We start from the raw sequence: 14,129 nt of genomic DNA on the forward strand, positions 1-14,129 counted from the left end.
CTGCCCCTGATGATGTGCTGAAATACTTTGCAGATGGGGAGCCTGCTACTATGGTGGCTACTAAGTTGGCACCAAATGCTAATCATTAGGTCATACATAAAGGTGAATATTTGACAATGTTGCAAACTAATGCCAACGAGAAGGCGAGATATTTTTTGGCTGCCGTTAATATCACCCTGCTATTATAAGTCAACCAGAAAAGATATGGAGCACAAATTAGGTCCTTCTGCACATAAGACGGGGTGGATAAAGCAACCAAGAGGGTCAACTGGAATCAAATTGTACATCTTAGTAAATTCATATACTTTGCTATATCACTGCTACAATACCTCTAATTCATATCCCACTAGCAGTACAACTGAGGCAGTAAAATTTACAACTTTTCACTGCATCACTCTAAGACTTCACTGCATCAAAATTTTACAGCCTGATCAGACCAGGCATAAAATTGATGCAGGGCTTTTTCCAATGGCATGCTCCTCGCATTGCTGGAGTTGCTTCCGTTTAACAATGCAACTCCAGCAATGCAGCACTTTATCGGCAACAGATGCATCAGAATTTCTGATGCGTCTGTTAAAATGTGCACCATAGAGCTCTGTTTCGTAAATACAGTGCACTCATGGAGTCATTGGGGGATGCTCAGCAGGCACAAGAAATCGGGTGCATCAATGACAATGCATCATTTTCCTGTAAATGAGGCTCTGAGTTTGGCTATTTGGTAATCACTTTGCCCGTCAGCTGCACTGGATCTTTTAACTTTGTTTTAAATACAGTATAGTGATCTTTGTGTTAGTTCCTGAGAAGAGAAAGGTATGTCCATTTATACCATCCTACCTCCATGCTGCCTGCTTGGCCACCTAGCGCCTCTGTACATATAAATTACACACGGGATGCCACAGTTTGATAAGCTTTGTCCGCTGCTAGACTTTGAACACTGCAGCATTGAAAATGACTGGAAATACGTTTTAAATATGTGTTTAATACAGCCTATGTGTAGGAAAGTCCTTATTTTTGCCTTGGTCACCTCCAAACTTTTTGGACAGATACTGGTGGTTACTGACTCTTGACTGTGCCCTGGTTACTGCTTACCAACCCCAGGGCCAGTGCTCTGTGTAAAGTGGATATGCAAATTAAGTTAATTGTAATTGCCTGTTTTAACCTACCTATAAGTCCCTACTATATTGTAGGGCATGTAGGGTTAGGGACCACAGCATAGGTAGTGCCCCCATAGGTGCACTGCTGAGGTACACAGTGTCATTTTAAAGGCAGGCCTGCCTTGCTGGCTGCTTTTAAACTAAAGTTACATGCAAAGTCAACTTTGGAATTAAAAGTACTTCCAAAGTCTTAAACTACCTTATTTTTACATACAGGTCAGCCCTAAGGTGTGCCCTATTTGCTCCTAGGGTTGGATGCCAACTAAACTATACACAGGGCCCTAATAAAAATTGTTTTATAAGCCCTAGTGAGGTAAAATAGCCAAATTCGTTTTTCCCTCACTGTAGTGAACGGACGCCATACGCTACAATTTGGAGACTTTATTGTAATTAATAAAGTCACCCTAAGTGTCAGATACCTCACGTTTGGTATCAAATTAATTGATTTGTTTGCAAAGTTCAAGATTTTGTTTATGAAGAAGATTGACTTAGTTTCCATGATTAGCATTTTATATTCTTTAAGATGTTATACATAAACTTGGTCATGCAAAACAGTAATAAAGTAAAAACACCAAGCAATAAACATCCCAGGTTTAGAAAAATAACATGAAATTGAATAAACAAAATTACACCAAAATTACAAAAATCCAATAGGGGGAATCAGAGACACAACTTTTCATATTTATACATAAAAACATCAGCAAGAAAAAGTAAACCACCAATGATGGTCAATGGTCACTTTATACTGGGACCAAAGTGCAATTTTGTGGCTGACCACGATGGAGCCTGAGTCAGATACACCAAGTAGATTGATACTGGTGACAGTCTTTAAGTAAAAACATTTGAAAAAGTAGCACAGGTCTGGAGGACATTTTTTCAAAAGTTTCCAAACTCTCTTCTGTTGACTCACATGGTGTCAGGCAGAGGCCAAAAGTGGGGTTCAGGACAGGTCTATTTGTCACTCGTCAGCTGGATACTTCCAGGAAAAGGCTTCCTGCAGCTTTTTACGTCCCTGTTGTCATACAAGAGGTGAGTTAATTGACCCTTTGAATGCACTACTTTGTCCTTGGTAAAAAAGGAAGCAGGTCTAGTCCTTTATGGCTTTTTTCAGCAGGTTTAATCCTCATCTGTTCTTCTACAGGCCCACTAAGTGTTCTGTCCAGGTGCATTGCGGTGCTAAATTTATGTCAGCTAGTGGCTGAGGGTGTCTCCTGGGATCTCTCTAACTAGTGGGGTAAGCGTTCCCAGGGGCAACCCTATCCACTTTTTCAGAAATTCATTGCTCTAATAAAAACAGGCCCACTATACCATGTGTCAGGGCATTTTCAAGATTGCAAAAGCCTTCAATCACACTAAATTTGGACTCTGAGGTCTGTGGATGTGTAGGGGTTGTACTGTGATTATATTATCACTAGTGTCCTTCCACATCTTACACTAAAATCCAGTTTGAAGAAGGCACTGCACCCAAAACAAACCAAGAGACAGATGTCTGGTATGACAAAAGCAGGGTCCTTCCACAAGGAGACAGGGGATACGCAAGAATTGTCCTGGCATCCTGTTTTCTCTCTTTAAAGTGTGGCCTACATGTTACATGTGGCTCAAAATACATGTGAAGCAGGATTTGAAAGAGTGAGGGTAACAGGATGCCCATAGCCCCCACCTTCTATTGTTTGCTTCTGGGACACATTTCACATTTCTCTTTCAGAACTACTCTCTGGCTTCAGCATAGGCTGGGAGGTGGCAGGTTCCTAACCTAGTTAGCCTTCTGGCAGTTCATGTGACAGTTCAAGCAGTTAAAGGGTAATTTTCTAAAAGTTAACTTTCCTTAATATCCTTAATAAAATTATGACTGCACAATTGAATGGACTTTTAATATCTATTAAAAATTGTGATGTGATTACTTTCTAGCTGTTCCCACCCTGGAGATAGCAGTATTAGTATTTTGGGCTGTACACACTGGTTCTCAACACTAGCCAGCTAGGCCTCCCATAGTAAAAATAGCTTTTAGGGTCTTGTCACTGTAGGGTAATTTTCTAAATGTCCTATCATGCACCTATTTTGTGGGCTACAAGACTTAACAGGTCTGATTTACTAACAATTAAAACAAACACTTCACCCTGTAAAAATGGCTATTTTAACAGGTTGCATTGCAGGTTTTACACAAGCATGCCTGGTGCCATGCCTTTCCTTGCCACACAAGTGGGTGGCACATTATGTACTGCAGTCCACAGGTGACATTTTAAAGTTCTCTGTCATTGGTTTATTGTATGCACCACAAAAGAGAAAACTAAAGAAGCCAATCATGGTTTAGTCATTTTCTTCATGTTTTTTGGATTAGAGCACATACATTTGGTGCTAGACAGCAGTGCCCTTGTTTGGAGGATCTAAAAATCATCAAAAAAAGATCAGCTCAAACTGGGTCAACCACACAAATAGTGACATTTGCTCAAACTGAACATGGAGTTTCTCTTAATCCTTGAGGAGAAAGTGATATTTTATATCCAGAGGTACAGTTAGACTACTTTGCTGTGGTTTATTGCTGTTGAGACTTTAAGAGCATGCAGATCCACAAGTGCCATTGCTCATGAGGATTGAGAAATCGTACCACTGAAAAATGGAAAGCATGGCTGTGTTTTTCCCTTAGTACTGATTGAGGTGAGTGAATTGTGTTCAGTTGACATAAGGTGCCTTTCTGCCTGGCCACAGTTAAAACTTCAGTCTTCCTATGTAAAAAACTAGAGACAGCACAACATTAATGGTGGAGGGTGATTCCCGGAAGGCTATTCAGGTGCCATACCTACATGCCTAATTTCCAGCATAAATTTTTATAAAGGAAGTATCATTTCTATCCCTTCAGTTACTACTTTCATCTGCTTTTATTTAAAACAATACTGAGAAAATGAGGCAGAGTGTAAACAATGATAATAGAGCCCATCATGGTGTAGGCCCGATTTACAATGTGCCGTCAGAGTACAATATCAGTTTACATCGATTTACAATGTGCAGGCAGAGTACAGAATCAGCTCTCGACACAATTAAAGACAAACATTTGGACCACCAGGACTGCACTGGTGAATGGCTCTGGCCATCACTAAATAATAATACCATAAGGAAAATAACTTGAGACCTGGCTATGAGGGGGAGAAGATAGTTTGGAGCTTAGCAAAGATGTAATAATTGGGTGGTGCTGGTAAGAGCTTTTTCTGAGCAAGACAACAATCTTCTTCCTCTCTGCCCAAATCAAACAACCTTCATTATAGGCAGGACAGAACAGGTCCATGGCATTGGCACTTTAGCTCTGTAAGGAAACAGTGATGAGTTCCTTTGTGGCTGGGAAGCAGGTAGTATTGTGACAACTTGAAATTTTGAAACTAAAATTAAGGATTATGGACAAAGATGTAGAGGTCAGAGGTATGAGGGTTAAATGTACACTTATAAAGGGGCTACTATATATTTTTCCCATCCATTTCATTCACACAATAATTCTCATTTACATGATTTTTTCAAAATATTAACTTGCTTGCTTAAATTGATCCAACATCTTCACATAAATGTAAGTATAGAGGAAAGCTTCCTGGCACAGGATGCGTGACATAAATCTAAAACAAGAATAAGCTACTAACAACTTTGTTGAGAGTAGTGATTTAAAGAAGTCAGTTGTCAAATTCTGGTGGGTTGACGGCAGGTGTACTACCCCAGAAGTGGATTTTAACAGACACCTTCCTATCTCCTTCAGTGATCACAGCTAATCTGTATATAGAAGGATAGACTGTGAGGTGTCCCCCCAGGGCAGGGATACAGATGGTAGTAACACTAAAAGGTTTACAGGGTAAAGACAATCATGACTAAGACTTCTTTATGTTGCATAGTGAGTATGTGAAATTGGAAATTCAGTCTACCTACCCCAACACAAGTACTTTGCTAGGTTTCACAAACAAACTACCTGATCTTGAATGCACCACTGCTGATGATATATATTCCAAGATTCCTAAGAGAAATCCCTCTTGTGCATGCCAGGAGGCTGGCAAAGGGCCACAACAATGGTTTTGGTTAAAAGGAAACCATAGGTATGGGCCTCACTGAAACACAAATGAAGAGGTTAAAAAAGGATTGGACAGAAAGCTGGTATATTGTAGGAAGGAACAAGGATCAAGGGAGCTATCCTTTAGGAGAGAGACAAAGGAAAGAACTGTAACTTGATCACTAAAAGGCGTACTTACCTAAGTTCCCAAGTGCAGTACAATGCAAATAGCGTCTGAGCAACAGGAACAGACTATCAAGCTTTTTTCTCATACTGAGAAAGTTGCTTAGACACTTCCCTTCAGCAGCTGAACATTTCTGTATGTATATTCTGTGATTAACTCATTAGCTGCTGGGCTTCCCCTTTGCCACCCTCCCCCAAGTGCTGAGCCTTTTTTTTGGCTATTTTGGGTAATTTGCGCTTAGGGCTCCATAACTTTTTTCCACACAAGGTAATCATGACAAATTTGTGTCCTTTTTTCTAACATCCTGGGGATTCTAAAGATACCCAGTGTTTGTGGATTCCCTTGGAGGGGACCGAGCAAAAAGGCAAAATATAGTAAAATGTTTTTTTTTTTTAAATAATAGTGAAAAAGTGCTCCAGGCAAAAGTTTCTGTTTATTTTTTGTAAGAATGGTATCCACAAACGGTTTACTGTACTAAAGTCACCATCTTCCCAGCTTTCAGAAACACGCAGAGCTGAATCAAAAAACCTAAATTTGCACCACAGTTTGGCACTTTTCAAAAAGGTAGCTCTTTTCCCCTATTTATTGTGCTCTCAACACACTTCCAGTTTCTGGTGGAAACCAATGTAAAATCCATGGGTGATCCAGAAATCCTATACATGGACAAATTTTTAAATTCAGCAAGGGGTCATAAGTGTAGATCCTTCAAGGGTTTTCCAAGGAAAATAACTGTTGAAATATAGAAATTTTGAAAGTGAGTAGGAAAAAACGTCCATTTGTGACAACATTTTTATCTGTATCTTCTTGTCAAGGTGGCTAATTTACAAAAGCAATATACCATTATGTCGGCTAGACTCTTCTGGTTGTGGAATATATAGGGTTTGTAGGATCTCCAAGAACCCAAGGTACCCAGAGCCAACAAATGAGCTTCACCTTGAATGGTCTTTCATTGAGTACCAAGTATAAACCAATTAATGTAGCAAAATAGGCAGAGTGAAAAATGGATATCAAGGAAACTTATATATTCCTGAACTGGGCACAAGATATGGAGTTTAGGAAAAGTGGTTATTTCTACATCTCTGAATTTGTGGGTACCCGTACTAGCATATGATTTGGAGGGTATTTTGCAAAATGTCATCCTTCTTATACACTTCACTCATAATTGAACGGCATAAATGCAACAAAATCCATGTGGTAATAAAAAATGTTCTACTATTCTATGTTTATACAAGTCTTCCAATAAAAATGGTACTTCACTTGTGTAGTTAGCCTAGTGGCTGCGACAGCAAATGGCCCAAAATGCAACATAGACGCATCACATCTTTCCATTGAAAACTACCCCCTTTATTTTCAATGTGGGTAGCTCTAGAGTTTGGACCCTAGCTCAGCTAGCACCTAGAGAAACCTTGCCAACTTGTACATTTTTGAAAACTAGACACCTAGGGTTATCCAGGGTGGGCCGATTTGCTTGGGTTTCACCACGTTTTTTTTTTTTTTACCTCGAATCCCTTGCAAACCTCAAACATTGACTAAAAACAGATTTTCTCACATTTCTGTGCTAAAAAGGTCTTGAATCTGTGGAAAGTCACAGAATTCCATCCACCCAGCATTGCCCCAAGTTTCCTGATACAAATGGTACCTCGCTTGTGGGGGTAGTCCTAATGGCTGTGAAAGGAAATGGCCCAAAATGCAACATGGAAGCATAACATTTTTCCACCAACCTGTACATTTTTTTAAACTATACCTGCAGGAGCATGCATGGTGGGCTGTCCTGCATGTGACTCACCATGTTTTTTTTTAACCAGAATCCTTTGCAAAGCTCAAACTTGTGATGGAAAGTTCTGGAATCTCTGGGGAGCCACAAACCTCTTTCCACCTGGCATTGGTCCAAGTCTCCCGATAAAAATGGTGCATCACTTGTGTGGCTAGACCTAGTGCCTCTGACCGAAAATGGACCAAAACACAACATGGAAGCATCACATCGTTCCACTGAAAACAGACAATGTGGGTAGCCCTAGATTTTGGACCCTAGCTCAGCCAGTACCTTAAGGAACCCAGCCAATCTGTAAATCTTTTAAAACTAGATACCTGGGCGTATCCAGGGTGGGTTGACTTGCATGTGTCTCACCACTTTTGTTTGTCCAGAACCCTTTGCAAACCTCAAACTTTGACTGAAAAAACACATTTTCCTCACATTTCTGTGATGGAAAGTTCTGAAACCTGTAGGGAGCCACAAACGTCCTTCCATCCAGCATTTCCTCAAGTCTCCCAATGAAAATGGTACCTCAATTGTGTGGGTAGGCCTAGTGCTCATGACAGAAATTAATCAAACCAAGGTGAAAGGTTTGAGATGTTTCTGTAGCAGGCACTGGGCCCAGCCACACAAGTGGGCCAGCATTTTTACTGCCACAAGTGGAGTAATAAACAGGGGTAGGAATTTGGTGGATTTCTGCAGATTCTGGAACTTTCTATCACAGAAATGGAAGGTAAATGTGTGATTTGAGTCAGAGTTTGAGGTTTCCTGAGCATTGTGTATAAGAATACCTTGTGGGATCTATGCAAAGGATATTACCCCAGACTTCCTTGGTTTTCTAGTTTTAAAAAATGTCTGTGGTTTAGGGGGTTGCGTAAGTGGCACCACAGCATAGCCACAAGAACTGCACTTACTCCTAGAGGTTATACCTCAATGTAGCAATTTAAGGCCTTTTGTGTTGTTTTCTCTTGGGCCAGCCACACAAGTGGGGTTTAATTCTTATTGTGATACATGTGGGAGGAAACCGGTGGATCTCTGCATATTCCATGTCTTCCCATCACAGAAATATGATGAAAATGTGTGTTTCATACCAAAGTTTGAGGTTTACATAGGATCTGGCTTAAATTACCTGGTGAGAGCCACGCAAGTCATGGACCCCGGTATCCCCTGGTTGTCAAGTTTAAAAAAATGTTCAGGTTTGAATAGGTGCCGGCTGAACTAGGGCCCAAAATCCACAGCTACACACATTGGGGAAAAACAAGTTGTTCCTAATAAGAGTCATCTTTAAATTTTGGCTGATACAGAAGACTCTGTCACCCTGTCGGATGAATTAATGTCTGCCATGCTAAGACTGCTCCACTCACCAAATTGAAAAATTATTCCCAAGCTGGTGGTCAATTCAAAAACATTGACAGAAGCCACCGAAACTGCAGTTCTTGTTGACGCCCTCATATGTTTGAGCCACTACTCCATCAATATAACAAGGGCTTCCGTCTTTCTGTTTGTTTTTTTATAATTTTCAAAAACAAAATTCGGATGGGGATACTTTTTTTGAGAGGGGATTTAGACAGTTATCACTGCCTCTTTCTACCATGGTTTTTCCAGGTAGTGACGAGCAGTGAAAACTGACCTATATGTCTACACAACTAAATTAGATGGGCAGACACAGAAATCTGCTGCAGATGGTCCTTACTTAATCGGAACATGGGTAGGGTGCAACCATGAAGCAGATAGAGTAGTCTCCCCCACAGTAACACCAATGCTCCATCCACATATATAGTGGGCAGTGAAACCATTATCACAGTAAGTATTGCAGTAATTTTTTTAAGTTGATCCTCCACTCGCACTGGTTGGTTTTAGCACCTCCAGGAATGCTTTAAAGCATAAATACTTATACAAAATATCTGAATATTTAAACCAAGACTTCTGAAGGTGAGCCATAAAGGAATGCCAAGACACCAGCCGCTTTATGGTCCATTCACACACCATTCATGCACCACACACAATACTTTCATACAGCTGACCACAGGCCCAATTTAACTGATCAGTGCACTCACATCAACATACTGCAGTCATACAAGGGCCCATCACATTCATACACCAGGGGACGGAATCAGTTTGACTATATTTTACCACATATCAGATAACCAGCTCCTTCTTTCTCATCATTACTGAAAGCACGCCTAGGGAACCTTTACTAATGGATTATGTGACAGACACATTAAGCTCAGGAAAACATTTCTTAAATGTGTCTTTAGCACACTCACTGCGGAAAATCTACTTCCTTCCAGCTTGTGTATGCAAGGTGGGGGTGTCTGAGTATGCCTCTGAGGAATCATTCCTCAAACTAAGTGAGCGTATCTACTTTTAAAACTAAGGCAAACATGCTAAAGATAATGTCATAAGCTATGAAGAACTGTAGTTTTTGACACACTGGGTAGTCCATGAGAACATAGAATATGTCCCATCCAGTGTTATGTGCAGTGATGTGACTTTAATGCACTTATTATACATCAAACTGAACATTTACTAAGTTTTGATGGAGATTGAATATGGCAAGCAGGTCAAGCATTTATCCATACATGCCACAAGAATTCAGTATCAGGGCGAGTACAGCGCCAATGGGATTAAATCTGTAGGCGAAGATAAAGTCATGGCATGTGTATCTGTACTACCATCACTTTCTGCCTTCTACGTATGCAATATCTCTGTGGAAAACACACCCACTGTACGCTTGTCTTACGTTTTCATGTCTCTGTCCTCCTCAGAGTCCTCACTAATCCTGAATATTTACCAAGTGAACTATAGTAATGCTTTTTATCCATAGCTACTTGAAGCTCAATTAAAGAAAACTAAGGATGTGAAAACAATCATCGTACAAAATATTGTGTCCTGGGCCCTTTTTCCATAACATTGGTTATGATACAAGGTTACTAACTGAGTTTGCACACTTTCAAAGGAAGTAGAAATGTTGTTGAATAAGTCCCACAGGACATTTGTTTGACTTATTACACATTCTCTGGTTCTCGTGGGCAACCATGGTGGCCCTTGTGCTGTATACATACATTCCCTAAAAAGCACTTCAAAATCTATCCAAGCATTTAACATTTTGCCACATAGGGTACTCCGTGACAGCATGGCACATGTTCTGTCCACCATTATGTGCAGTATGGGGAAAATAATGCACTTGAAAATCGTCAAACAGAACACCTACCATGTCCTGACAGTGGATAAAGGTGTTGAGCAGGCCATAAGGAACTCCATGATTTCCTGAAGTAGGGGAACTAACATTCTGTGGTTTCTTGCCTAGAGAAGTAGTGGCCCATAAAAGGTAGCTATCCAGCACAGCCATTGAAGGGTATACCTAACAGCAGCTCCACCTCAGTCAATTTCCCAGTACTTCACTATTGTATGATACAACATAAAGCAAGTAGGAAAGCACAGGGCTGGCTGAGATGGGCACTGTGGGACAGTAAACCCAACTCTGAGGCCCTTTTCCCTACTTAAAGAGCAGGCTTTACAACAACAACATGGTCGAGCCATGAATGCAATTGACAAAGTGTTACTCCTGCAGCCTTGCCCCATCCTCCAGACCATAGGAAGTGGAGGCTGCTGCTTCTGTAGCTTGGGATGGCAACCTGAGAGCTAAGAATGGAGTCCTCCCCTGTACACAAGCTCAAGCTATACATATAGCCCGAAGAGCTCCGAGACAGCCTGTACAGCTTGATGCCATACTGAGCTCTTTTGCTTCCAATCTACTGCCTGAAGAGCAGTCGCCCTTTCTATACGATTAAGGACTTGTTGATGGCTATATTCTTTCCAGGAGTATAAATCTCTGGAAGCCAGGCGGACAAATAATCCATGATATGCCGAATTTTGAACACCTTTTCATGGTCTGGATGGTACAGGGGCAATGCAGCAGAGTAGTCACTGAAATGCAGCATGCACTGCAATGGTAAAAAACAATCTCTGCTCATGTACTGTGCACTGATGGGGGTTACCAAACCGTGCAAGTAGACCAGTAGGATTGCAAGTTTGGTTTCTGAACTAAACCCATTTTAAGCATAAGGCTCAAAAAATATCTTCAACTCCTCAAGCAAAGTGGGAGTCCACTGGCGTGCCCTAGATCAAAGCCCTAGAGTGCCTCTATGCTCCCTCAGAAATTGTTCTGCACACTAATTATTTTGCTGCACAATTTGCTCAATTAAGCCAACATCCAAAAAGAGATGGATGTAGTCAATTGGCAAAAAGTTGGTATTATTGACTTTACATCCAGAGTCGGAAGTGATAGGTGGAATTTGGGGCTGAACTAAATTGGAGGGGCTGCCAAGAAAGCACTCTATCTGTGCTTGCTGCTGCACGTGCCTGCTCTCTGCATTGGTTGGTATAACCTGCTACGGTTGCCCTGCTGCACAGACTGTGCTTGTGAAAGGACAGCACTACTGCCATCATTGTGTCCCTCAGAAGCACTAGAAAATGTGTTATTTGATGAGACTCCGCCAACTGAAAAAATCACTTCCAAAGTCTGCTCCATTATCCTCTTCCTCAGATGTCGTTTCAGTATCTGCTGTCTCAGTCTCTGATCCTACCTCAGAGCTGTCCTCCATAACTTGAGATAGAGCTTGGGCAGCAGTCATCCACCGAGACACCATCTCTGCTACTGCAGAAACGATCCTTCTAAAACATTGTCCTATGCAGAAGGCAGATTTGTTATTCTAAAACAGTTGGTGTGTGTGCGTGAGATATGGGTGCAACAATAACTAAAGACAAAGCCAGATTACCTTATCTTTTCCCTAAATCGGCAGGTTCTCCAAAGACACTAAAAAAGACTAAAAAAGATACAATATTACTTCACCTTGTCACATACCCATTACCATAGCCTTTAGTGCTTGTGGTACCCGGTGCAACAATAATTTTCGGTGCCCCTCCATGACCTACTCCTGGTTTCCCTCACTACCACGGGGCAGAAGTGCCCTTCATCTCTCAATAAATCATATATATATGATAGTTAGGACCTAGTTTCCAATAGTTAAATCATTATTTTTTGTTTTGCCTGTAACTTTAATGCCGTTTGACGAATCTTTAGGACATTTTTAAAAGTAGAGTCCTGTATAATTTAGGTGCTGTCTGGAAGGTTCCAGGTGATTAGTTAAGAAGTGGGGGCTGAGAAAAAGGGCAATCCCAAAACATGTTTTCCCAATGCAAATTCCCATAGGTATTTTAGATACGACTACAGCCCGAACCGCTGAAATGAATGACACCAATTTTGTCACAAAGCTAGAGATATTGGTCCAGAAAGAATTAGTTTTGTAATTTGGTCTAAATCCCTTAGTAGTTTTGGAGTTATTAAAAGAAATATATATACATAGAGAGAGAGATAGTTGTCTTTCACTATATGTATACATATATTTATAGAGAGAGTCTATCTATCTACTTATTAAATTTGGCATTGACATTGATGAGATTCCACTCATCACTCAGCTGCACCCCAGCTCAAATGCACAGCACCATTTGTATGACATAAAGGCAGCCGCTGACCAAACCTTCTTTCTGTTAATTCATTTTTATTTTTATTTGATGTGCTACTCCCAAACAGACAGAATGTCAACACATTTCGCCTTCTACTGGATACTACTCAAATTCAAACAACTACCTCATATACATCGCTAGTCGTTCATCTGTTATTACAGCTATAGTGTTGGAAATATTGGCTCTGCCATCTTGCAGGGTAAAAAGTGAAACAATTGACAATTCCTTTGTTCCAAATATCTTGGTATTATTCACAATCCTACTATTTCAGTTGTGTAAATGTTATTCACATAATGCAATCCCTTTTAAATCATACATATAGATTTAAATAAAATGATGGACCATATTTGATTCTTCTGCTCACAATGATGTCCACTTAAACTGCCAAAATTAAGGCTTCTACTGTGCATATAAAATTTCAGTAAAGTGACGTGCATATCCAAATCCTGTGATAAATCAAAATAAACCACAGCATGATCGGTATGTCCATATAAACTACGAATAAATGAGGTCTGTGCTTTACATTCAATTTGTAAAGGTAGTGCCATATACACATAAATCATGATTTTGCACAGACATTTATGAAAATAAATAATCAATGATACAATCCTAGTACCTGGATTAAGACATCCATCCCCCTGGGATCAAATATTGTATCAATCGGCATCAGATAGCGTATATCAATATTTAAATAAACTCTTTATATGCATGTATATTGTGGATAGAATAGCATATACATAGGTCATAATATTGCATAGTCATTTATGAAGATAATAACATCCAAGTGCCTAGATTGAGACATTCATCCCTCTTTATTCACATGTTGTATTAGTCAGTATCAGATAGTGCATATCAATATTTCATAATTAAAGGGTTGTGTGCTGTGCATACTGTAATCTATGCAAGATGAATAAAGATGAAGTTAGCACATCCACCCCCTTATGAGCTCATGTAATATTAGTCGGTAACCAGTGGCTTATGTCAATATTCCATAGTTAAAGTGAATTGTGCAAGCTGCAATATGTGACAAATATATAAACTTTCCATATATATGTATTTGCACTAAGTATAACTCACTCCAGCTACACCTCCGATCTCATTGCCTCCATCTGACTATCATCGGCTCCATATACTTATATTTATTCAGAGGGGACAAAACCTAAAACGTATAGAGGTTGGCATATGCTACTGAGCTACATTCTACTAATGCTGTCTCTAACATAAATAAAGAATACGGCATAATTATTGTGCAGACATGCCAAATGGCATTGACCACATATTCTAAAACGTGCAAATGGCGTATAAAGTGGTATGTATGTCTGTTTCCTCTCTATGTGATATCATCCTATTACACAGAATTGTCAACATAGTTTTCCTGCAAACATAGCAATAGATAATATTAACAGACATCAGACTCATAAATAACATACATGTGTATACAAAAACCTACAGTGCAACTAAAACCCCACACATATAAATGGCTGCAAG

The 14,129-nt window shown here is 40.1% G+C and overlaps 1 protein-coding gene across 4 annotated transcripts in view; it reads left to right on the forward strand.

Annotated features, from left to right (window-relative positions):
- Nucleotides 1-14,129, forward strand: part of KHDRBS2 (KH RNA binding domain containing, signal transduction associated 2) — a 1,516,682-nt gene that overhangs the window by 283,838 nt on the left and 1,218,715 nt on the right. The window lies entirely within an intron of this gene.

This window comes from Pleurodeles waltl, chromosome 5 (assembly GCF_031143425.1).
Source record: "Pleurodeles waltl isolate 20211129_DDA chromosome 5, aPleWal1.hap1.20221129, whole genome shotgun sequence".
Classification (NCBI taxonomy): domain Eukaryota; kingdom Metazoa; phylum Chordata; class Amphibia; order Caudata; family Salamandridae; genus Pleurodeles; species Pleurodeles waltl.